This window comes from Panthera onca, chromosome C1, assembly GCF_046562875.1.
Source record: "Panthera onca isolate mPanOnc1 chromosome C1, mPanOnc1 haplotype 2, whole genome shotgun sequence".
NCBI classification, from domain to species: Eukaryota; Metazoa; Chordata; class Mammalia; order Carnivora; family Felidae; genus Panthera; species Panthera onca.
Window position 1 is genome coordinate 119899173 of NC_138346.1, and position 27013 is coordinate 119926185.

General features: G+C 44.8%; 1 protein-coding gene across 3 annotated transcripts in view; it reads left to right on the forward strand.

Moving 5' to 3' along the window:
* Nucleotides 1–27013, forward strand: part of TBX15 (T-box transcription factor 15) — a 104267-nt gene that overhangs the window by 24332 nt on the left and 52922 nt on the right. Inside the window, exon 1 of one of the 3 annotated variants that reach the window (XM_060626738.3) lies at nt 20335–20571. The exons of the other annotated variants lie outside the window; for them this stretch is intronic. The gene's annotated coding sequence lies outside the window, so the exon portion shown is untranslated. Of the gene's footprint in view, nt 1–20334; nt 20572–27013 lie in introns of those variants that run through there. 3 annotated transcript variants of the gene reach the window in all.

Here is a 27013-nt window from a genome sequence, read left to right on the forward strand (position 1 = left end):
AAAAAAATTTTTTTTTAACGTTTATTTATTTTTGAGACAGAGAGAGACAGAGCATGAATGGGGGAGGGTCAGAGAGAGGGAGACACAGAATCAGAAACAGGCTCCAGGCTCTGAGAAGTCAGCACAGAGCCCGACACGGGGCTCGAACTCACGGACCGTGAGATCATGACCTGAGCCGAAGTCAGGCGCTTAACCGACTGAGCCACCCAGGCACCCCTATACTAGAGAGCATTAAATAGACATACTTAGGAGTTCCCTTTCCTGCTGTTTTAAAGGACACATAGCATTCCATTTTGTGGTTCTATCACAATTTTTATCGAACCTATGTTAATGGACCTTTAGGTTGTTTTCAGTCGTTTGCTTCTATAAATATAGCTCCCTTGTTACTTTGGGTCCCCCTTGTGATAGCATTTATAGAATAAATTCGAGAAGTGGAGCTGCAGTTATGGCATTTAAAATTTTGATAGGTGTTCCAAAATTGCCCTCCCCAAAAGGTGCAATTTACACTTCCACCCACAAGGTATATGACAGCCTACTTTCCCACCCACCTGCCAACAATACATTAGAAAATGTTTCCATCTTTGCTAACTAATATCCTTGTCTTTGAAAAATGTTTGCAAATTGATCTTGTCATAAATTCTCTTCAGCTCTCCCCACCGACTTTCCAATTTTTTCCAGGTACAGAGCTTAAGTTTATAGGTCTATAGGGCAATTCCTTCTTCCCTTTAAACAGGCATAGGGTTTTGTTTAATCCCTTGGGCTTCCCTGCTCCTCCATTTACTACCAATCATTACTTTAACTTATTCTTTTAGGATCCTGGGGTGCAAGTTGTCAGTGCCGGAGGCTTTCAAGGTGTTGAGTAAATAAGAAATGGCAGCAAACATTTCTTGTTAGTGAGGGAGAGAATAAAAGGCATATCACTCAGGGTTTCTGGGGGCAACTTTGGTTCAATTATCTTCAGATGTTTAAAATCAAGGCTGTTTCCAGACCATTTCAAAGAACAGCAGGGCAACCTGCTGGGAACTGTGTGAAATGAACACCCTGTTACAACTAATTAGTGTTACTGTTTTCCTTGCAGTTGGGAGTGAGAGGAAATATATGAAGGGTGTTTATCCCTTCCTGTAGTAGGAAAGAGTTGGGACCACTGGAAAAGCCTGGAGGGGCACCCAGGGTAAGATTCCTACATGACTATCCCCTTTTCCCAAAGAGTGGCCATGAGCAGTCGTGATCCATAGTGCGTATTCCATCCCTGTGCTATGCTTTCTTTGAGCCATGCGTTAGCTCTTCAGGTTGTTTTTACAAGAGCCCTAAGACAAATAGTCCATTCAATGAAATTCAACAAGTATTTGTTGAACACTTACAGCATGTAGATGAGTAGGAAATGGTCCCAGCTCTAAGGACTTTAAAATGTGGGCATAAAGAATAAATGGCGGGGTTATTTGGAGCCCCTGCAAGATTTTGAGGAGAATAGTGATGAGCTTAGACAGGGTTTCAATTGTGACTTTGTCCTTTACCGGCTCTGAAAACTTGGGGAGGTTGCTTAACTCTCCTTATATCAATTTCCTTACCTATAAAGGTTTCAGAGTTACATCAAGTTGTCCATGGTTAGTGATCAATTAATGTTAGGCCATCAGGCCTGTGCCTTAGGAAGATTCATGAGACAGTAGCAAATAAGATGATAAAGCGTGGGATGGGGAAAGCTAAGAATGGGGAGATCAGAGTTTCGTCAGGACAGGTCAGTCTGCAGGGCAGGGACCAGCAAACCTGAGTCATGCTCCTTTGTCCTAGCAAAGATGGCTGCCGTATCCCCCTGCTGCTGTGCAAACAGACTGCTGTGCGGCACAGCAGCGCCCCCTCCGTGTCAGCAGGGGGAACGAATCACACTCGTAGTTCAGTCGCTCATTCAACAAGCACGAACCTAGGCAGACAGGCTCTCGAGGTGCTGGGAGCCAGAAAGGCAGATAAACACAGTGGCTGTTTTCAAGAAGACAGATGGGTCACCAGATAAATGTGACGCAGGTGACGAGTACTCCCAGGGTGTATGTGCAGAGTCTGTGGGTGGACAGAGCAGGACACCTGACCCCGGCCTGGGCTGGGAGGGAGCCGGGCGCTCATTTATAGTCTCTTGATTCCCACCAGGTTTCCCAGAAGCAGGGCCTGGATGAAGGAAGACCTTGCGTGGATTCCCTGTCCTTGTGGGGCCACCCCTCTCCTGCTGTCGCCACAGTCCAAACCGCTGCCAGCCCCCTTCTGCTCCCAGCCTCTGCTGGCACGGCTGCCGCAGGTCGCTGGCTGAGGCTGCCCAGTGCCCATGACAGCAGCGGTAACAAATTGTTCCTCCCTCACACTGAGAGGACGGGTTGGACCAAGCCCAGGATGATTAAATTGCACTTCGAGCCACTGCTGTGTTGACCAGACCTCCGTTCCAGCCGCCCCCCTTCCCCCTTCAAAGCAACAAGTAGCAAACATTTGATAGAGTCAGAGTGGCCACCCGTCCCCGTCCCCGTTTCCTCACACCCGCTCAGCTTTGGAACACGAGGGCCAGGTCGTGAGGGCAACCGCCGGCTCACACACCAGCCTGCTTGGGACGCTGTGTCATGTTCTGTCAATTACAACCGCGTGCTTCCTGCCCTGGCCTGCATTCCCGCGGTCCTAAGGTTCATTCTCTGGTTTGGGCTTCTGGTCACCCTGCGCTGTTGTGCAAACTTCAGTGCTTTTGGGGACTGGCTCCCTCTTTGGGGGAGGCCTGGGGCGCTGGCAGCGGTGGACACGGGAGCCTGGAGAAGCTCAATCATGGGATCTGTTCACCCAAGTCAGTCACCTCGAAGGTTAGATGGGGGAGCTGGCCACCGGCGAGTGCAGTGAGGAGCTGCAGATTCGCATAGTTGTTTCCATGGGGCGGAGGGGGGGAGCACAAGTGCACTGGGCTCCCTAAACCAGAGCTTCCTGGTGTGAATCAGATGAAACCTGAACTGTGGGGAAGGTGGCAAGTTCTCCAGTGCGAGCCCAGGGAGTGTACTTGGGTGGAAAGTCACGTCGGGCCCATAAACAGCAAGATGGAGAGGCCGCCAAAAGCAGAGACAGAAATAGCCGAGGGGTCCCCCATCCTGCCTCAGTCAAACCCACCAGCTCCCGCCAGACATTCCTCTCCCTCGCTCTGCCTTCCCTCTTTCTCTTGTTTTTCTTTCTCTCTCCAAGTTTTGTTTTGCTCCAGGGACTCCTCAGCTGGCCTGCAGGGCTGCAGTTGGCTTGATAATCGTGGAGTTGCTGGGTCTTTTTTTGCAAGTGCAGGAGAGATGCAGAGAAGCTGGCCTTCTCCAAGGGTTTCTCCTCTCTGGGAAGCCGTAGGAAACATGCCTCTCTGTTCCACCCCAAGGCAATATCTTCCAGGTATTTCTTCTACAAGGAGGAGGAATTGGCTCCTAGCTCACGTTTTCATCAGAGTGCTTTTGGATATGTCGAATTCGTTGCCGATATTTGTGCTTTTTCTGGTTTTGAAGTTAGACTTCATCTCTTTCTCATTTGGTCTGTAGGTAGCTCTTGCAGCACGCTGAACTGAGCTCATCCTCTATTTGAAAATGATGAATTAGGAGCCTGGAGGAGGACTGAAGCTGTTCCACGGAGCAAAGCTCTGTATTGTGCTAGTGCTCTGAGGTGGTAGGGAGATTTTAGGAGATGGATAAAACACAACAGCAATGAAACAGGTGCTGCCGTAGCAGTCACTCCAGGGAGGGCTCAGCCCAGCTTGGCAGCGGTGGTGTGCTTTTTTCCAGCTACAGAGACTGGAGCCCCCGCAGTGCTGACAGAGGTCAGGTACTGGAAATATCAAGGACCATCATCTCTCAGGCACCAGCCCGAGACACCTCGTACATTTCATGTTAGGATGCAGAAGCACACCTGGCAGACCGCAGCTTTCTGCCTTCCAGCAGGGAGAGCTGATGGTCTCTCTCTCTCTCTCTCTCACGCGCGCAGATGTCTATAAATACACGCTCTCATTCGCCTGAAAGCTTTTGGCAGGAGGGCAGAGTGTATCCTTCCCGACCCAGCTTTCCGAGGCGGGAGGACTCTGAGCTCATATGGGAAGCGCCTAGCACAGCTCCTGGTGCAGAGCAGGAACTCAATCACCAGCCTTCTTTCCTCCATTCTGCCTCCCCTTTCTTCTTTATTCCTACCTTCTCCCTTGAGGGAAGCTACCAGAACATGGGTTTAATTTCCCCTTGTGTGTATAATAGAAGATGTTGTGCTCTTTGATGAGTGGGAAGACACCTCTTCTCTGGGCGAGACTCCTCCTTAAGGAGTGTAAGTCACACTGGGCCACTGATCACGGTCTTCTCCCCCTCCCCCCACCCCCCCCACCCCCCATCAATCTGCGATCTCACTTACTATTCCAGCATCTATCTTTGCCCCTCCTAGGGTGAGACATCTGTTTAATATTTTCCTTCTTTGGAACCAGGCCATTGGAAAGCAGACGAGGCAGGGCCAGCCAGGTGGAATTGGCAGGGAGTTGGTGAGCACCTCAACATTGCCTAATGAGGCAAGACGTTGGTAATACACAGGCCGGGAACCATGGGGATTTGGCTACTAGACTGCGGGAGGGAGGGCTCCTGGCAGTACGTGAGGATATTTTAGTGGGAGCAGAGTTCAGCCCTAGACTGCGTTTCTCAGGGCAGGGCCAGCACACGGGTGAGGCAACACTTCCCTCACTATCAAGGTGAGTAATGTTTTAGTGCAATATTAAAAATAATAGTTAACTAGCTTGAATTTAAGTAAAAAAAATAATCAAATTTAATGTGAAAAGAACCCATGATAAACCAAGTATCAAAATATTGGGGTGATAGTAATACAGATCTTGTCTGTCTTAGTCATCTCGGGCTGCAACCACACAGTGCGGACTGGGTGGCCTAAAACAACATTTATTTCCCTTGGTTCTGGAGGCTGGAAGTCCATGATCAAGGTCCAGCAGAGTCTTTCCAGTGAGAGCTCTCTTCCTGCCTTGCAGACAGCTGCCTTCTCTCTGTGTCTGCACTTGGTTGTGGAGAGAGACAGAGTGGGAAAGAGACAGAGAGAGGGAGAGGGAAAAAGACATAGAGACACAGAAGGAGAGAGACAAAGGTCGAGAGAGGGAGAGACAACAGAGAGACAGAGATAAGGAGATAGAGGGACAGAGACAGAGACATAGGGAAAGAGAGACAGAGAGAGGGAAAGAGAGACAGAGAGACAGAGGCACAGAGGGAAAGAGACAGAGACAGAAAAAGAGCATTGGGTGTAAGTAAGAGAGCACACTTTCTGATATCTCTTCCTTAAATGGCACTAATCCCATTATGAGGGCCCCATCCTCATGACCTCCTCTAGTCTTAATTATTTCTCCTAGTCCCCATTTCCAAATACCATCACACTGGGAGTTAAAGCTTTAGCATACAGATTTTAGGGGGACACAAACATTCAGTTCACAATACTGGCTTTAATATTTTGATATTTTGTTCATCACTGATTTTTGTATTAATTTTTATCTTAAAAAATATTGCATTAAAACATTGTTTATTTGGACTGTTGAAGTTTTCGTTGCCACCTTCAATTTTGCCTTACTCACCTTGTCCTTGTCGTGGCTCTGCTGTAGAGAAACCCCAACTCCTGGATCTGGGGAAGGGACGTTGGGCCCAGGCATCATCCTGAGCTAAAGGATCAAGGTCGACCACTCGTTGGACCAATCCAATGCTGACCAATTCTTCATTTCCTTTTTCTTCCTTAATCATTGTCAAGCGTATGGTTGCATTGTCAACACTTAATTATTTCTGTTGTGCCACAGGACTTGGCATTTCATCCAACACTGCAATAGTTAGTTAAATGCAATGTTCCGTAATCAAATCTGATTTTTAAAAGTTCTCATATGAATGGAGGTAGTCAGAGAACCCGTTCCGAATCTTTAGCTTTATCAGGTGAACTTTTGCCGTAATTTCTGTAATTTTGGTGTGTCTGAAGATTTAATCTAATTTTAAAGACTACGAAAGTCTTTTCAGCTCTCCAGTAATGCGGTGACCTTTTTCAAAATCCTTTTGATGGTTTCCCCAAGTTAAACATTTTTTTAACTTTTGATTTGGATATAATATTGAATTTACAGAAAAGTTATTGGAGCTATACAAAGAATTTCTGCCTGTATATCCTTTACTCAGTTTCACTGTTTATATTTTGCTTCATTTGCTCTCTTTCTCACTGCATGTATACATGCACACACCCACATATAGGTATGACCACACACGTATATGTATGAGCACACACACATTTATATGTGAACACATATATACATGTACACATGAATACACGAATATACATATCAGCACACACCTATATACACACACATATATATACACACACATAAATATGTAATTGTTTTCTGAGCCATTTGTTAGTAGATTAGAGACCCCATTAATTGATATAATCTGTTATATAATCCACAGTCCATATTCAATTTTCACCATTTGTCGTAATGTTCATTATAGATATTCTTTGTTCCTGGATCCAATATCTAATACAAGATCATGCATCACATTTGGTTGTCAAATTCTTTTAATCTCCTTTAATTGGGAACAGTTCCTCAGCCTTTTCTTGTCTGTCTTTTCTTTTTTAATAATTCAACTTTATTTTTTCTAATTTATAAAACATGTTTATTTATTTATTTTTATTTTCGAGAGAGACAGCACGAGCAGGGATGGGGCAGAGAGAGGGAGAGAGAATCCCAAGCAGGCTCCATACTGTCAGCGCAGAGCCTGATGTAGGGCTTGAACTCATGAACCATGAGATCATGACCTGAGCCGAAATCAAGAGTCAGACACTTAACCAACTGAGCCACCCAGGCACCCCGTCTTTCTTCACCTTTTTAGCTTTGAAGTGCTCATTTTGTAGACTGTTCCTAAATTTGGATGTCTGATGTTTTCTCATGTTTAGATTGAGGTTTTGCATCTTTGGCAGAAATACCACAGGAGTGATGTGTTTTCTATTTACCATATCAAAAGTCTATTGGTTTATCTCCATTTTGATGATATTAACTTCTTTTTTGCTGTGTGTGTGTGTGTGTGTGTGTGTGTGTGTGTGTGTGTGTTTTGTGAAGACATCACCCAGCTGCTTTTTCTCCCCCTAGTTTTTTTCTTCCCATTGTGTTGAGATTTTATTGACATATAACATTGTGTAAGTTTAGGGTGTATGATGCGACAGGTTGATACCTGACTATGTTGAGAAATAATTACCATAATAGCCTAGTTGCTTCCATCTTGGTGATGTTCGCTTTGGGCACTTTGTTAAGGTAGGGCCAGACAGTTTTCTCCACCATAAAGTTAGTTTGTTCTACTTTGAAATTAATAAATAATGTATAGAGAGCTATTTTGAGAGTGTGTATCTTTGTTCCTAGTCAAACTTTCACTCACTTGTTTTAGCATCCATTGATAATTGTTTTCCGTTTTCATTTCAAAGTATTAGAAAAATTTATCTTGAGGTTTCTTCTTTGATTTATGTGTCGCTTAGAAGTGTATTGTTTAATCTCCAAGGATTTGGGGATTTTCCAGTTCTCTTTCTGCTACTGAATTTTAGTTCGGTTCCATTGTAGTCTGTGAGCAGACACTGTGCGGCCGGGAAGGGAGTGTTCTATAGTGTTCTGTGATTGGGGCACAGGTGAGACTGTGCTCCTAGACCGTGAACTTCACCAGTACTTCTAGGGTTCCTCCTCCCGCCCCTGGGGGTGGGACAGGATGGCTAGAGGGGGACAAGAGTTGGATATTTCCCTTCCCCAGGTAAGGTTAGGCTCTGGTAAATCATTTCTTCTGAGGGTGGGCCTTGTTGAGAAGAGAAGGCTGTGGGATATTTCAGAATGGTTCCTTGTTTTCTCCCGAGGCTGGAAATATAAGGGGACTTTTCTCTGATTTGTTATGAAGAGCTCACAAAAATGTGGGAGCCTCCTATGACTGGGTCCCCCTGGCGTTTCCAACTCTCACACTTGTCCAGATTGAGCCTCCAGCATTTTGTCAATTATAGTCAGGTTTTCTGCCCCTGGCACTGTTTCTGCAGGGTTTGTGCTCCTGGGTTTCTGCTCCAGTAAGTTGATTCTCAGTATCTGCCTGTCTCTTCAATTCGGGGTGGGGGGCGGTGGGGAGCGGTTGCCCTGTGACCTCATTTCTCTGACACATCTAATGAGAGTTGTTGGCTTTTCAGTTTGTGAGGTTTTTAGTTGTTGTTCAGGTGGAGTGATGGCTTCTAAGCTCCTTACATGCTGGGCCAGAAACCAGAAGCCCATTGATAAATGGTATTTTTATCTCTATCATTCCTTCTATATTTATTAGCTGTCTAGTGCAAGCAGGAGCTTTTCTTTTTTATTAATTAAAGAAAATATTTATGTATTTATTTATTTAAACAGACTCATAGACTCATAGGTTCCTGTATTATTTAATGGATTATAACCTGTTCTTACTTATTTTGATACTCAGATCACTCCTGACTTGGCCAGTGGAAGTCTTTTCCAATTAACTCTTGAATGCGTTGACATGTTCCCATTTTTCTTTGAGTACTTTCTTACTTTCTGATGCAACAAGATGTTCCAGGCTTGTCTTGTACTTTTCCTGCCCCAGGCCTGGCACAATATGATTCAATTGGAGTTCATGAGCTATTTTCTTTTTTTGGAGAGGTTATTCTAGCTGAAGATAGAGCTTGGATTCCGTGTTATTTGTTATGTCCATTGTGCCATGCAGCATATTCTGTGTGTGATGTCATCAGCATTTCCTATGAAAAGGTATCATCCGTTAGTCTTCTTTGAATTCACTGTTCCGCTTTAATTTAGCATTTCAGGCCGGGGTGTGATTTGCACGGTTGCATTCATGTATTGTTTTGATTTAGGTAATTGCTTTATTTGGATCTGTTTGCCAAGCACTACAATTGAAAGCCCTCAGTTAACTCAATATGTCTGGTGATGGTTGGTTCTGTGCTTAGCCCTTGTTGATTCTCTAGACAATAAAATACAGTACCTACTCCCAAGAAGTGTATAGTCTAGTAGGGAAGGCGAGAAGACTCTACGTTAACCTGTGGCACACGCCTCATGCAAGTGTATAAACCGTCACTGCATTTTTTTTGGGAGCCAACAGTTAGTCTGTGCCAGATCTTATGGATGAGGATGGAGAAGGCAAGCAAGACCCCACAGCTCATAACCATCAGGACAGGAAGTCTTTTCAGACCTAGGAGGAACTCTGCATATTTGCTTTGCCTAGAAAGATGAACTGTTTCATAGATGACCTTTTAACACCTGGGCTATAAACCTCAATGGGACACACATAGGGAAGAGTGGGCCGGGTCTCACTAGCTTTCCATATGTAAGCATTCCCTGGAGCCTAGAACAGGGTCATGAAGTTGAGGTAGGAGAGCATGACCTTATGAGATTCTTTGCCTGTATTGACTCCCGATTGTCCTAGAGCAGGAGGCTCTGGGGCTTTGTAAAATTGCTCTTGGGAGCAATGTTGTCAGACTCTTGCAGAAAGAATGTTACCTAGGAGAGAAGCATGACGAGGTTTTTTTCTGGCCCAATAATTTTATATCTCCATCCTGTCTACACTCTAGGTTGTAAATGCCTTGGGGAAAGGGCCCTGCATTCTACTTATTGGCATCTCCCATTGTATGTGCATAGGAGTTAGTCATTGATTGATTGTTCTTCTGAAATAACTCTAACTGCTTTGGGATGTGTGACACGGGAGATACAATGATGAGATTTGTTGAACTGTGTATATATAAAACTTTTGCTGTGTTAGCTTAAACTTGTGGCCCTAGAGTGGCGCTAGACTCCCCCCCCCCTTTTTTTTTAATGTTTATTTATTTTTGAAAGAGAAGGTGGGGGAGAGAGATGGAGACAGAGGATCCAAAGTGGGCTCCACACTGAGAGCATAGAGCCCAGTGCTGGGCTCGAACCCATGACCTGTGAGATCATGATCCAAGCTGAAGTTGGACACGCAACCAACTGAGCCACCCAGATGCACCTAGACTTTCCCTTGTAGAAGCAAAATCACTATAGTAGTTCCAGACCTCACGTTTCCTAAACATTTTTTTTTTACCACATTGTTCCTTATTTAAAAAACAGATGGCCTTTTAAAAGGTACTCTATATATTGAAAAGTCTCTTTTGGGTAAAGGTAAAGTTATGACCTAGATGATCTTCAGTGTTAAGCTATAGGCAAACTTAAAAGCAAGAGAAGCCCTCCTGGCAACTCTAAAATGAAAGCATGTAGGTGACTTCTCTGCTGCCCAGGAAGATGGCTCCTGGATGGTTTACATTCTTCATGCTCCTTTCTTGGGCCCAGCGAAGCCTGAAGCTTGGTAATTCTTCCAGCCAAGGAGGCACTTGGGATTCTGCCTTATTTATTTATTTTTATTAATTTTTTTAACGTTTATTTACTTTTGAGAGAGAGAGAACACAAGAGAGAGAGAGGGAGACACAGAATCCGGAGCAGGCTCCAGGCTCTGAGCTGTCAGTGCAGAGCCCAACATGGGGCTCGAACTCACGAGCCATGAGATTGTGACCTGAGCCGAAGCTGGACGCTTAACCGATGGAGCCACCCAGGCACCCCAGGGTTCTGCCCTCTTAATGGTAGAGGTAGCTCTGGTAGAACTTGAAGGCTGTATTGAATAAGGAACTATCAGATCATGCAGTGCTCACAGCTGGGATGCCCGTGTGCATCAACTTTGGAAATCAGCAGTTGGATTAAGGAAATTCTTCAAACTGAAATGAATATCGGCTTGAGTTATTAAGCCCAGAAATATTTCCTGTCTTTGAGATTTGCTGGTAGGCCATGCTTGCCTTAAGTTAAAGGGTCAGATTTTCCCGTAAGCACTTGAGCTCTCTTGCTATTTTGGGTAATCACCTCTCCACACACATATGCTTAATCAGGAGCCGGAGCATAGGGAGTGTTGTCGACTTTGTCCTGTGCTGCATTAGGATCCCTTCCTTGGCCAAGCGAGTGCTCTTGATGAGTTCACTCCCATCTGCGATCATGTTGTACAGCTTCTGATCAGACATTGTTGTATGCAATCCAGCCCCGTGTTAACAGGCATTCCTCCAAGTGACGACAAGATCTGGCCTGTGGTGGATGATGGCTCTCCCCTGGGATCTCCTGGGGACAGGCTGGTGCTTTTAGAACTGCCGTGTGCCTTGATCTTAATTTATCTGTTGTATTCAATATCATTGGAAGCCGGGAAAAGGCCACATACCTGACCTCTGTTCCAGGGCTGTGATATTGCACCCACTCCAAGGTTTCTTTGATCCTGACTTTGGCAAGCCAAGTAGGGGAACTCCTTGGTCCCCAAAGGTTCATCTGACTTTGTACATTTGTGACATTTAGTCTTCAAATTACAGTTTGATTTGATTGCAGGTTGGAGAAAAAGAAGGCTTTGAGGGTCTGCCGGAAAGTAGGCTTTTCCAAGTGTCCACATGAAGATTAGTATTCCTCCCAGTTGTCACCTGGCTGTCATGTGCCAATTCTTGAGGGAGAGGACATCGGGCTATTGGGCTTTGTTTGGGCTTCCTGGTTATGAGACTTGGAAAGGTGAGCAAAGCCATTATAGACAGCTTACAGTATTCACGTTAGGGCCACTCCCACTCCAAATATGGACCACTCCTTGGCCTTTCTAATTTTAGAATGCTTATTTAGAATGAATTCAGATTTGCTGAAATCATGTCTGCCTTTGTAGGGGGTAAGAGAATAATCACCAATTTTTACTGAAAAAATTTCATGAAGAGAATTGTCGACTTTGTTGAGTGTGAAGGCCAATAAACTGGAAAGGAAGGAAGGAAGGAAGGAAGGAAGGAAGGAAGGAAGGAAGGAAGGAAGGGAGAGGGAGGGAGGGAGGAAATTGAAACAGCTTTGTGTAAAATATTAGTGCTGAGTTAGGAGGACACAAGTTTCAGACGGTTGTGTGTAACATCATAGGTTACATCTCTCATTCCCATCTGAAATCTTATTGTGTAAACTGTAAAATAATGAAACTGCATTTTAAAATGTAGTTTATAATTAGAAGCAGTGGTCTTGATGAATTTTGTCACAAAATCAAGTCTTCAAGAGAACACTCTTAGCTGGCCACAGGCTGGAAACCAGTCCCTAGCAATGTGGAAAAAGGTCAGGATTGGATTGGGTCTATATATTAAAAAAAAAAATGAAATGTCTCCTTTCTTCCAGTATCCTTTTGGAGCTTCTTTCTCTGTTTCTTTTTTTTTTTTTTTTAATGTTTCTGTTTTTACTTTTGAGAGAGACAGTGGGGCAGGTGAGAGTGGGGGAAGTACAGAGAGAGAGGGAGACACAGAATCCAAAGGAGGCTCCAGGCTCTGAGCTGTCAGAACAGAGCCGGACATGGGGCTCAAACCTGTGAGCTGTGAGATCATGACCTGAGCGGAAGTCGGAGGCTTAAGCAACTGAGCCACCCAGGTGCCCCTCTTTCTCTTGTTTCTATGGCTTTAAAATGCCTGAGCTGAGGGTAAATCTAAATAAGAAAAGGATGTACCATTCCTTAATGTGCAAAGGGCCCCCCCCCCCCCCCCCCCCCCCCACCGCCAGTGCCCTGTGCTTGGTTTTCTGAGACAGCAGAATTTCAGGTAAAAGGTTTTTTTTGTTTTGTTTTGTATGTGTGGGGGGGCTCTAGAGCGGGTTCTTGGATAAGAAAAAAGTCTTTGTCAGCCTTCCCAGAGCCAAAGAGTAACTGTGATTCTATCTATGGAGCCTCCTATTGCTAGCCCACCTGGGAAGTTCAGCCATACTTCATGGGGGCACCAAGTCTGGGCATTTGTGGGTGTTCAAGCCTGTGTTGGGGCAGGCTGCCAAGGAGACAGAGGGGTTAAACAGTTAGCACTCACTGCTGGTTGGCTCCAGGATTTCACCAGGCTTATAAAAAGAGAGGGCCTAACAGGGTTGCCCCTCGGTGAGGGCCCATTTGAGAACTGAGAGTCTTGGGTTCAGTCTGAAGACCTGGTTGGTTTCAAGCACAGAAAAACTGTACATCATCTGTCGCCACAGCCCTACATTCCTATGAGCTGAAAGCACTGCTCGAGAGTCCAATGCAGATTTGTAACACTGCTGGGGACAGGGCCCTGTCTCATGTGCAGCAAGGATGGCACTGAAGAGAGAGCCTTGTAGGGGCCGTAGGTCTGGAGAAGCAGCGAGGCCCATGTAGGGGTAAGAAGCCCTGACATCAAGCTGGTGACCTTTTGGAGTGTGTGGTGCAAATTGGCAGGGATGGGAGCAGGAAGCAGTTTTGGCCCAGGCCAATGGTGACCTTCAGGTGTACCCGCCTCTGGGATCAGGAACAATGGGGTGTTGCAACCAAGGCCATGAGCGGAGCAGAAAATGGCACCTGTGGTTGCAGCAGGTGAACTTTAATGACTGCCAAGGAGAGCTCAAGCGCCATTTGGAGACCCTACCAGCCAAAGGGGGAGGACCAGGGCCTGGGATTCCGCAGATCTCCTGCCCCAGGCTGCAAGCCAATGGCTGTTATTATTGTTACTCAAAACCCCCCTCCGGTGGCTTTTCTCCAGCTGGGAGAAGGGGGAAAGGCACAGGCTACTCCCGTTCCTTAGCGGAGAGATGTCCCCGAGTCATATTCTGGGGGATTGCATGTCAGCAGCTGACGGTGTGTGGAACTCTACCGACGTCCATGTAGGGCTCTACTAAGAACTTAGAATACCAAGCCAATTAGGGGCAGCATCTCTTACGGTGGAGATATAGATGTTTTATGATATTCCCAATGTGTTTTTCCCCCTAGTCATTTGTGTTCTGGAATATTCTATACTCTATTGTATATAGCTAGATGACATCTGAACAGTGTCATGATCCTGCCTGTTCTTAAGTTTACATGTGTCGTGGTATGAAAATTGCTCATGGGTGCTGGTTTTTTGGTGGCATAAATACTAGCACTCATTCCAAGTGCCACAGTGACACGCTGGGCTTTCCTGTTTTGACTGCTTCATTTGGCAAAGGCCTAAGGTCACACATGCTGATGTTGAGAATGACCCCCCCATACCCCCCCCCCCCCAGCCTACCCTTTTCTCCAGTGGGAAATATGGAGCATAAGGTGCCTTCACACCAGCGGGCTTTGGGGAACAGAAGCTGTCCTTTCTTACTCTTCTTGGCAATAGTGTTTGAACTCTGTCCGGTATTCTGATTAAAGTTTACCTGTTTACTTTAAGAGTGAAGGGCAGGCTCATAGTTCTCAAGATATGAGTATCGGATATTCATTAAAAAAAAAAAACAAAAAAAAAAAACCTGTAACAGCAAAACCACATCACAAGTCACATAGCTCAGGCCGGTGCCACTTAAACAGGCTTCTCTGGGAAGGCCTCAGGCTCGGCGCTGTACTTTTTCCTTTACCTTCCCCATCCACTCCTGCCAATTGTGCCATTTGGCCAGAATATACCAAATTGAACATGAAGTATTTTATTGTGTACTTACGCTGAGGGATGGCTTTTCAAGCCAGGTATTAGGATGTTACCTCCTATCTATCTGCTTCCAATGCAAATGTATTGCAATGGTCGCAGAATGGAGTATTTAAAATTAGGACTCTCTTAGAGAATCTGGGCTAGGTGATTGGTACAACCATAGGGCATAGAAAAGAAGTTGAAGACCACTCTTGCCTGGAGGTTGTTTGGAGATTTTGTGAACCTCCCTGAGAAAGATGGAGACGCGTGAATTGTGGATCACAGTGTGAACGCAGCTGTGTTTTCCTTCGATCTGCTCCTATTTCTCAGGATCCTGGAAATCTGGACCACCTCACACCACTGAACCAGTGCTTCCTGAGAGGCAGAAAAAGTCTGTTACCTTAAGACTCCAAGGCCACGGCTAAGGGCCTTACCACTAGCTCCCTGCCAAGGCCGTTGGCTTTCTTAAATGGCTTGATCACACCCTGATGTTTCAAGGCTGGGTGCTCCCCAGCTGGAGCCCTGAAAATGCTTGCATGGCATCCTTAGAGAAGGAAACCAACTTGAAAGAAACTCCCACAAAGTAAATCACCAGGACCGGATGGTTTTCATCCAAGAGTTGGGGAAGGAAATGAAGTGTGAAATAGCACAGATACTGATGAAGACATTAGTTCTCCATTAAAGCCACAACTGTGTCAGAGCAGAGGAAGTTTGCTAACATGATGATCTTATTGCTGGAGAAGAGAGATTACTGGCCTATCTGCTGCCTCCAGAAAACCTGGTCCACTTGGAAAGAATGGCACAAAGTACGAACAATAACACAATAGCCTTTATTCCTTGAAAGCAGGTGAGAGGGACAGTATGCTGATTCATGCATGACAGCATTGTAGTAGAAACCTTGGAAAGAATATAATAGTGACTATGTAATGTAGGCTGCTATCCTCTATTCTGTGCCCGTGGCAGACATTGCTAATCGATCTGGTACTCTTCTCTTTGAGCTTGGATTGGCTCTCCTTAGTTCTGTGCTCTTGACTGTCACCATCAAATGACCAGAGTTGACATATGTGTTAAAACTCATTTTCCCTCTTGGCCTACGAGGATATATTTTATCATGGACCACAAGGGCTCATAATTAAATTATAAATAATGACAAGAAGGAAGTCTTTCACAGATAGTTTAGTTTAAGAGCCTGACAAAAACATGTCACATTCTTTCTTCTAAAGACTGAGTTAGAAGAACATCCATCCCCAGCGATAACCAATTTTGTGAGAGCTGAATCCAGACGTGTAATCCCAACTCAGACCACAGAAGGGTCTTTTTGGAAGAAAGAGAAGTCACTTCCTCTGTGGCAACAAGCAGCGTGCTCCAGAAAGTTCTTCTGAGGGATGAGAATCAACAGCAGCCTCCTTCATTAGGCATTTCCCTGCAGAGCTGTCAACGTTGTTGAGTCTGGCCACAACAGTGACTCAGTGGGGCACAGAAGTGAGATATGCTTTTGAGAGCAGAGCTACACTGGAGCCCGGGGAGAAGAGAGACAGGAATTTTGGACCCTGGAGAAACTGAGTAGCTTTATGGAAAACCTGAAGTCTCCATGGGACTGGCCTTCATTTCACACTAAGGAGCAGAAGACCAGTTCTGTGGCAGGTCTGGGAGTCCTGTGGAATCCACAAAACGTTTTGCCACTGGAGTGAACAAAGCCTCCTGTCACTGATAATGGCTAAAGCAGTTTGGCTGTAAGGGGCATCTGGGTGGCTCAGTCAGTTAAATGTCTGGCTCTTGGTTTCAGCTCAGGTTATGATCTCATGGTTCGTGGGTTCAGGCCCTGCATCGGGCTCTGTGCTGGGAGCCTGGAGCCCGCTTGGGATTCTCTCTCTCCCTCTCTCTCTGCCCCTCCCCTGCTCATGTGTTCTATCAAAATAAATAAACTTTAAAAAATTTAAAAAAAAATAAAACAATTTGGCTATCCTATAGCCCAGTGATCTCCATGTAAAGGGGTGTGTGATGGAACAGATCTCCTGGAATATACTATAATCTGATCACTTACAGATATTTACCTGCCTGCCGCCGTTAGGGAATTCACTTGATCAGTGAAAAGAGGCAACATACTTGGATTAACAGAGAGTCGGAATATGGTAAAATGCACGTAGCATTGGAAAGACCCTGACTGTACTGTGATTTCTCATTGATTATTCGGGATCTTGTCATGCCGCAGAGTGCTCACTGGGGCATTGGCCAGGTGTTGTAGCTCAGGGGCCGTGGCAGCCATGATACAATGGGATCCATTGGTCAGCAGACCTGGGTGCTTAGTCCTCACCCCACCAGCAGGTGCCCCGAGACCTTGCTTAGATCTAGCAGAATCACAGGGCATGGAATGAGACGCTGGGGAGAGCATTTTGTCTAGACGTTTGCCTCAAGGATTATCATCTCCGTTTTAAAGCGAGGCAGTAGTTGTTCAGCAAGAGTAAGTGAAGTGCACAACGTGCAGGGGTTGGGGGAGGGGAGGGTGGGGAAGTGAGAGGAGAGAGTGCAGGCTCCCAGCCAGCAGACCTTCTCACGTCACCTCTTTGCTTCTGAGCCTCAGTTTCCTATCTTTAATGGGCGTGGAAAAGTAGGTGCAGGTTTAACATGGTGTTTAGAGCATAGGGAGAAATCTCTGCGGGTTAAATGATCACGTGTCATGCTGATGACTCCTATTTCGAAGGCACTTTATAGTTGATAAAGTGCTTTCGTCTACATTATTTGACCCTGCCGAGGACACCGCGCGTGCGGTAAGCGGTAGGGTTCCTTATCCACTCTCCCCAGCCCAGATGCCTCAGCTGAGACTCAGCGGGATGAAATGGCTTCCACAAGGTCAGACCAAGGTCAGACCCAGGGCTCACACTCCTGCCTTCTGGTTCTGGACCCAGGGCTCCTTTCACCACATAATGATAGATAATGGAGAGTTTATTTATCATTCACTTCTGTGGCAGCGGAGACTTCAGCGTCACGGCATGGTAAAAATAGACCGTGAGGGCGAGGAGGTTCTCAGGAGCAAACAAACTGAGCTCACCAGAATGTTCTCGTGGGCAGGCTCGGTTGCCATGGCCTTTAGGGAGCCTTGGCAGTCCTGCGGCGGGCAGGCAGCGTCACCTACTTGCCTTCCCGGAGGAGCTGCCTCTGGGCTCCAGGGCCAGATGCAGGCCCTGCCCTAGGGGCCACAGGGCCACAGGGCGAGGGGCAGGGGGTGAGGGCTGGGAGGAGGGTTTTTTCCGAGGTGCGGGAACCACCGACCTGGAGCCCATCCCTGGGCAGGGGGCCAGATTGTGTGTCCCACAGTAGCAACCTTCCTGTGGTTTAGCACACGCGAGGAGAAACAGCCCAGTGAGCCCGGGCTTCTGTGTCACTGAGGGTTTTCTGAGGGGCAGGGGGAAGGGGAGCAAGGGAGTATGGATGAGTAGAGGTGGCAAGGCTGAAGAAAAAGCCCCATTAACATTCACTTAAAGATATACATACATTTTTTCATTTGAGAGAGAGAGAGTGGAGGAGAGGGGCAGAGGGAGGGAGCGGGAGAATCCTAAGGAGCACGGAGCCCGACTGGGGCTCAGTCCCACAGCCCTGGGATCATGACCTGAGCCAAAATCAAGACTTGGGTGCTCAACTGACTGAGCCGCCCAGGCGCCCCTTCTTAAAGATAATTTTTAATCCCCCTAATGCTGGCAAATGATTTGATTGTGCTATAATTGAAAAAAGTTATACATACCTGTATATGTGGTTAAAATACAGTTATTTGAGAAAAAAGGAATCGTACAGAGAAAGTGTAACACTCACAGACAAACACGGCCACTTTGTCTTTATAAGGGGGACAAAGAATGTGTTTTTGTGAAGATGCATCGCTACTGTTCTGGGTTGTATTCTTTTGAATATTTTTCCTGTTGGAAATATCTGGTTAAGAAGACGTGCTTTACATTGTAGCAGAAGAGCTTAGAAAATGGATGTTTTCCCCACTTGCAGAAAGCCTATCAAACCAGTGGCCCTTGTCCTGTTAAAGTCATAGATTGCTTTGAGAATCCCATAAATACCCTACATTCCCTTCCTAGACAAACTCAAGCACTTACAAATTTGACACAACTTTAGGTCAGATAAACCACGAAAGCCCATCCGCTGACATTAGGTTAATATCTTCTTCATTGAAAAAATTAGAAATTAATATTTTACGAAAGTTTTTTCTTTACAGAAGGATTCACTACATGCAGCTGAGACGGTTATAATTAAAACGTAGGTATACATCCAGTGACACACAAAATATTCTGATTTCTATGAAGTTCCCTAGCTGATAACATTTGTATTTTACATCTGTAGTCATTGCACGTTCATATATATATATATGTATATATACACACACACACACACACACATACACATATATATATATTCAAGGAAGCTCTATGCCCAACATTGGCCTTGAACTCACAACCCCAAGATCAAGAGTTTCATGCTCTACCAACTGAGCTAGCCCGGCACCCCCACATTCACTTATAATTTTATCTTAGTTTTTTATTGGTTCTTTTAAAGATGCTGTGTAGTGTTACTCCATTGTAATTTGTATCTGATAACACATGTAATATTTGGTATAACAAGGAAAATCTGCCTTCACTGTTAAATCAATTTTGATTACATGTAGAATATACTATATAAAGTAATATTTTAATATATACAACGGCCCACACGCCATCAGTAAGATCTCATCCTCCAGACTTGTGAATTCTGGGAAAAAAATTACTTCCACATGTTTCTAAAACTACTTAGGATTTTTGACTGGTTGGTGGTCTATTGATTCTAAGTATCTGACCTGTCAAAACGCCATCTTTAAACTCCAGTGATGCATAGAGGCTTGGAATTAGCCGGGGCTGAATTTATTACAGAACAAAGGGAGGTGATGATTAACACACCCATCTGAGCAGTAGGGGGGAAAATAATCCTTGAATGGATTAGATGCCATGATCCTAAAACCACATTCTCTGAGTGTTGGGTACTTGCCCAGAAATGGGGAGAGGCCAAACACTGATGCCTTTTAAATGACAGGGTAGCTCCATGGGACTCTGGTCAGGGACACTGGTACAGAGAGTTGAGGGTCAATAGGTAAGAAGCCTTTCTTTCTCCTGTGCTCTAGCAGAGTTGAGGACTAGACCCGCTCCGTGTGCAGTAACCCTCAGAACGGACAGCCCGCTCTGTTAGTGTTACACAATTATCAGTCTGCCTGTGTGGGTGGGGATTACACTGAAGTGTAAATAAAAGAGTTGTTTTTTGTTTGTTTGTTTCTTTTAACCACTGAACGGGAATAACTTACAATTTTTTTTGGACTCCAGTAAGCTACTTTCAAGACAGACATAGAGGCTGCCAAGAAGCTGAAATGAATTATTATGTACTGTCCCCCAAGAAGTCAAGGGTGCTAGTCAGGCTTTCCCTGTTCCCTGACAATATCTGGTAGATTCTGTGCACTCCCAAGATGTAATTCCAGGGAAATTTATCTTTGTAAGAATAGTCCACGGACAGAGCACTAAACCCCTTTTCTGAAAGATTTTTTCATTCTCTCTTTTCTCTAACATGGCTTACAAACTTCGTAAGAAGTCTGGATTTTTAAAATAGCATGATTTAATAGCATTGATGGAGGTTGGGTCTCTGAGACAGACCTCCATCAGAAGGGTACCCTCCTGAGGAGGAAACAGGCCATTAGGAAAGTCATTTTGACCCCCATTCCCTGGAGGGAATCACAGACCCAGGTGCTCAGGAAATCTCCTGTCACTCTGAGATGGGCCGGGACACGGTGCCATGTCCGAAGCTTCTAAATACAGTTCAGGCTGGGTCATCATGACAGATGCTGAACTGGCACCCCCACGGGCTTTGCAGTGGGAGCTCTGACGGCTTAAATGCCACGGCCCCTGGGCTCCAGGCCCTCCTGGGCTGGGACAGGGAGAGGCCCTGCAGAGCCTTATGGGGAGGAGGGCAGGAGCAACTTTGGCAAGGAAATCCCGCTGCCTCGACGACACCACCACTCTTTCAGAAAGCAACAGGCACCCGGCGACACACCAGCTATTTTAGAAGCTGTCAGATTCTGAATTGCTGACATACTTGGAGGACGCTGTCTCTTCAAGAGTCATTCTGACCGAGGTAGGTAGGCCTGGGGGAAAGCAGAGGCATGTTGTATGTAGCCAAGGTGTTGGCTGAGGAACGAGTGGAGTTCAGTGATCTGGGCAAGGTGACTAAAGGAGTCAGTAATGGAGTTAGGAATAACATGTTGACTTTGGGATTCCCAAATCAGCCGTTACGCAGAGGACAGTGTTAGGCAATCTCTTACCTTGCCCCACCCTCTTCTCGGCCGTCACCAGAAATCTGCCTGGGGTGAGCATCCTTTGACAACTCATTCTCTTCTGGAGAAGGCTTTGGAGGGAGAAAACAAGACCAGAGAAGACAAGAGGGGGGCTTTTCCTGGAGGGCTCCGGGGACTTGGGATGGGAGGATGGGATTCCAAGTGTTGTAAGCATCTCCAGCTGGGGTTGGTGAGTTGTAAATATAAAGACGCTGTTGTGAACATGATTAATCCAGGGTGCTCCTTTCCCCCTCAGCACTTGCCCTGCAGCCCAAAAGTGGATTCTTTTCTCTTGTCAAGGCATTTGGCTTTAGGATTTCTGAAGATCGTGTGGCCCGGTGGATGAGTTCAAGCTTTGGAGTAAGACACCGGTCCTTTTCTTTTCTCTGGTATTTCTGTGCAGGTTACCTTGGCTGAGTCTCAGTGATAGGGTTGTAGGGCACAGCTCTCAGACCTCATCCTTATGCTCCCTGGGAGACTCCCTCAGGCTCTAGATCTTTTCTACCTCCTCCGTGTGTATTTTCCTTATCCTGAGACAGAGGGAGAGTGCTCTTGACAAGGGTGTTACTTTGGAGTCAAGGTACGCTGCAGCTTCCCTGCTCTTTCTTGTGTTTTCCCCTTCTCATGGAACAGTGCCCTTGGACTGCTTCTCTAGCCAAGGTTGACCTTTCTGCTTCTCTGCTCAAGGCTAGAGTTTGCTTCTCCAGCCCCATTTCCTTACTGAGGGTCCAGCATACATCTTTGCCCCGTGGTATTCCCTGTTGTCTCTTCTTTCAGATTCTGGTCATTTCCCTTTTCTACAGCGTGGCAGCCATTGTGGACCAGGAGGGCATCACACAAGCAGACCCACACAAAAGCACGCTTTCTTCGCTGATATTTTCACTGTTTCTTTGCCTTCCTTCCTTCTGCTTTTCCATCATGTCTTCTAACACTATTCAGTTTTGGTAGTTTCTGCTCCAGCCCTGAATTACTTTCTTCCCCATGTGATCTTTTCCTGTTTCACATTTTACATTTTCTTTATTCGGATTTGCTTTTCTCCATTTGAGAGAATACAAATCTTCTTTCTCTCTCTCAGATATGGACAGGGAATAATTGGGGAAAGATCTAACCCTTGTGGTCACTCCCCTTCCCAAATGATGGAAGGAACTAACATTTAATATACTCCTGCTGTGTGCCAGAAGCTTTACTGAGAGTTATTGGCACCTCTATTTTAGATGAGGAAATTGGCCTAGAAAGGTTAAGTCACTTGCTCAAAGTCATACATGTGGGTCTATGTGATTCTGGGGTTTTTTTGAAAAATTTTAATGTTTATTTATTTGAGAGAGCAAGAGACAGAGCATGAGCAGGGGAGGAGCAGAGAGAAGGAGACACAGAATCTGAAGCAAGCTCCAGGCTCTGAGCTGTTAGCACAGGCTCTCACGGGCTTCAGGTCAGACCTTGTCAATCAGTTCAACACAACTCAGTCATGGAAGGAAAAGTGGGTGGGGTTCCAATAGTTTAGGTTCTATTTAGAGGTGACCCTGTTGGGATTTCACTGGGAGCATGGCATTTAATGAGGACACCTCATTATCAGAGATATATTGGTCTCCTGAAGAAGATGAGGAAATGAATAGCATTCGAGATTCTTCATCTCACCTTCAGTCTACTGTCACTTGCCTTGCTAAACACACAACATTTCATCTATTCCTTTATTCAATAAAAACCAACATTTTTTGAGTGCCTAGTAGGTGCCAGGCACTGTCCCAGGTGCTGAGGATACAAGTTCTAAAGCAGATGTGGTCTGAATCACTTGCCGTTTTCTAAGCTGTCTGGGAGACGTTACTGCCATGCTTCCCTTTTCCTGGAAGATCCTTCTCCTCCTTTCTTCTTATCTTGCAGACATCTTTTCATTAGGCCAGGAAAAAAAAGACCACTGGGCTAGAAGGGTTCTTCTCACCTCTAAACTTCCAGAGCATTTTGTTGAAACTACTCTTCGATGTAGTGCATGAAAGTTAACATTTATCTATCTCCTTTACTATTGATAAGGTATTTACATAAACATACATACATACTTGGTTAGTGATTCATAAAACTTTCACATAGTAGGTATTACTACTGTGATACAGTACCTAGTGTATCACAAATGATAAAACTAAGGCTTCAAGAGGTTAAGTGACTTGTTCAAGATTAGACCGTTAGAAAGGAAGAGGTGAACTTTAGAACTCAGTCTTTTGAAATCCACATTCCAATCCCCAATGTGCTGTGTGCCCTATTGGATTTTGACTGTTCTACTTTTATTGGATTGTTTATTTTTTTTTTTTTTTTTTTTTTTTTTTTTTTATTTATTTTTGGGACAGAGAGAGACAGAGCATGAACGGGGGAGGGGCAGAGAGAGAGGGAGACACAGAATCGGAAACAGGCTCCAGGCTCCGAGCCATCAGCCCAGAGCCTGACGCGGGGCTCGAACTCACAGACCGCGAGATCGTGACCTGGCTGAAGTCGGACGCTTAACCGACTGCGCCACCCAGGCGCCCCTATTGGATTGTTTATTGTGCTGTCCTGTCTCCTAAGTGATTTTGTAAGTTCCTGAAAACATAGATCATATCTTAGTCAATTTTGTGCCCCCTCTTAGTACCTAGCACATTGCTAGGTCCAAGCTAGTTAATAAGTAATTATTTACTGAATAAATAAATGATTTATTGAATGGATGGATTTAGAAGATTATTGGGGAGATTGTTACATACTTGCTGGCCGTGTAGCTCTCTTATATTCATTAAACAGGATGGTTCTGTATGTTTGGCATGATACATTGGGTTTTCAACTTAGTGTAGCTGGTGGTCTCTTGTGTATAATTTGAAGGGAATTTCATCTTCCTGGCTGTCCACAAATGTCTAACCTACTTACGTGTTTGAAATTGCCATCTCCAAGGGCACTGTTTCTGGAAGTCAGAGCTAAATTATACTTACTGTTTGGAAATTGGCTGCTTACTCCTTCCCTGTTAGTGTATTAGCATGAATTTGTTTACTTACTGGTGCTCAGGGGGAATATCCTAACAAGGTAGAAGGCAAGGGCCTTCTTCTAGGGCCTTTGGGGGAAGGCCTCCTTCTCACTTCATGGAAATGTAAAGACCACTATGACAGATGTCTGATGGTGCTATGGCAGTGGCCAGGGTGGTGGTGGGAGGTTCAAAGTAGTTGTGGTTGCAAACAGCAAACAAGCATTGGCTTGAGGATGAGCTGATGTGTTACTTCACTCAGAAAAAAAAATGCCAAGAGCCTTAAGGCGGGGCCTGTGTTGACAGCTGCTGGCCCAAAATTGACTGGTAAATCTTGAAGACCACCCAGTCAATTAGGATCAACTTTTGGAGGACCTCTGGTAGAAGAGGTATTTAGACTGAATATTGCCATGTGGCTTGTAACCAGTTTTTTATTATTTCTCTCATGCGTTTTCTGGGCTTTCCATTGGGAATATTTTGTGAACCAAAAGCCAATCTGAAAAATTTTAATTCTGTAGGAAGAATTAAATAAAATATTTGGAATTAGGACTCTTCTGGAAAATCCAAGACCCATATTTGTCTTTATTTTTTCTTGGTCTTCCTGATTAACTTGCTCATTGGCATCTAATCTTATATGTTAATTTGATACTTTCTTGTTTATAAATGCTTTCACATACATTGTTACCTACCAGATGAATTCTCCTCAAATACAGATATCCATTTAGGATTATCAAAACTTTTGGGCTGTGAACAATGACCTGAGTTAAGCCTAAATTAACCAAATTCTGCACAAGTAGGAACTCCCTCAGCTGCTTTTTTCTTGTCTGTCAATACTGTCATTACATATTTCTCAAAGTCCAAACATTTTCCAAGTACCTCCTAATGTTGTTTTGTTTATGGTCTAGGCCAGAATGAAAGTGACTTGACATTGACAGTGATCTTCAGTGAACTTTCACCTTTGGATGTTTTCCCCAGGGTGGGTACTGGGGACAGGAAGTGAAATACAACAAAAGGGGGCCTTGTGTGCTTGTACTTAAACTTATTAAATAATGTTAAGTTGGGGCAGACACCTCAAATATTCCTGAATGCAACTGTCCCACTACTGAGAAAGGAAAATTCCTGTCTGACTTTGGCTTGAATTTTCTCCTCTCCCGAAAGAACTGACAATGTCTTAGTTTCCATAGACTTGTCTTCTGACTGAGCAGCCTGAACATTAGCTCCGCATTTCCAAGTTCAGCGTGAGCAGCACCTAGCTCTGTAGGCCTCATTCTGAAAATGGGGAAATCTTATACGGTGGAGAGAATGTCAACTCTAGTGTCAGTCTAACTCAAATCCCACGATGACACCTATTATATAATGTGTGTCTCTCAATCTTGCCAAGCCTCAGTTTCCTCATTTGTAAAGTGGCAACAGTATTGCTTACTTCATAGAGTTTTCTACGAAGATTGCATGGGATGATGTATACGAAGTGTCTAGTGTAGTGCTTATAACCTCTTCCCTTTTTGCGCCCACCTTCAAAGTACGCTGGAGCATTAGAGGCTGAACCTTTAATGACATTGAGCCTTCGTCTGATCAAAGAAATAAATATAAAAGTTACTGCTGCCACTTCTTTGCAAAGCCTCTTTAAAAGACTGAGTTCTCAGGGATGACTTTGGGTCCTTGCCTCTGGTTCTGTGTACCACTGGGTGAGATGCTGGTTGTCAGGTGGAGAGTGCTTTAGGCAGCTGAGAGATAATGTGCTTTTGGTCTCCTTAATTGGCTTATTGGCATGGGAATCGCAGGCTTCAGGTTACCTCCTCCTTTTCCCAAATAGAACTTGGAGGGCATGGAGAGCTCAGAGACTTCATTCCATCACTAAAGTCATCTAACAGGCTTGTTTGAGTGTTTGCTATCATCATAATTTTAGTTTAATCCAACCTGGGTTATAGTTCATTCCCTTGAAGCTCTGGACTGGGTATCAAATTTGGGGTCAGTCCGTACTCGGGTCAGTGCCAAATGCTCTGCTTCTGCCATATTTAGAATTACTCTGTGAAAAATTTTGTCACCAGATTTTGCTAAGCTACCTGATAAAATCTGACATCGCAGAACCAACTTCAACGGCACAGGTCCTCTAGAAATAAGAATTTACTTGAGCATGGTACAGTGAGTGCTGCCTGTCCTGGTATGAATGAATGAGAGCCCTTGGATGGCTGTGGGAATCTTGGTTTTGGAGACTTCAGGATTTAGGAATAGACCAAGGAGTGGCTGCCCCACCAATATCAGATAGGATGTACCACTCAATGTAGTCGTGTCCCACTTATCGGCAGAAAAAAAATGATTGTTTGATTATCATCTGGGTTGTGTCTTTCTCCTTTGTTTCAAACTATTTTCTTCTTTGGAGTAAAATATGATAGCTGAAGTCCAGGCTTATGGAAGTGGCACTGTACATCTAATCTCAGAACATTCTGGATCTCTTATCTGACTTACAGCAGTCTTCTGTGACCCATCTTCCACCATGAAAACAGGCTATTCTACCTCATTCATATAGAAGATGTAGCAAAGCATTAAACTCAGCTTGTAGAATTCATAATCTGGAAGGGGAGACAGATATCATCACTTTCATTTGAAAGAAGACTTTGGAATAAAGAAAACAAAGTCTAAGCTCCATATTATGACACCCAAGTTTCTTCTGGAATATAAACTCCGTGTGGCCAGAGATTTTTTCCCCTGATGTGTCAAGAATCTAGAAGAGTGACTGGCACATAGTAAATGTTAAATAAATAGTCATTTATTTGAGTTTGAGTTGAGCCTGACTTTCCACCTTTATCTCTTATCTCACCTCCCCTCTTCTCGTATGTATTTTAAGCTCTGGCCATATCAGTGTGCTTGTAATTCTCCAAAAATGACAAGTCCTTACTCGTCCTATTCCACCTACCTTAAATTCCATCTCCATGGTTTCTTTGTGTGCTTATATTGAACTTATATTTCAAGTCTATTCTCAAATATCACCTTGTGAAGTCTTTTTGATCCTAAATTATTGACTTGCTTGCTTTTCTTTTTTTTTTTAGAGATACAAGTATGTTTTCTTTTTTCTTTTTTCTTTTTTTTTTAATATGTGAAATTTATTGTCAAATTGGTTTCCATACAACACCCAGTGCTCATCCCAAAAGATGCCCTCTTCAATACCCATCACCCACCCTCGCCTCCCTCCCACCCCCCATCAACCCTCAGTTTGTCCTCAGTTTTTAAGAGTCTCTTATGCTTTGGCTCTCTCCCACTCTAACCTCTTT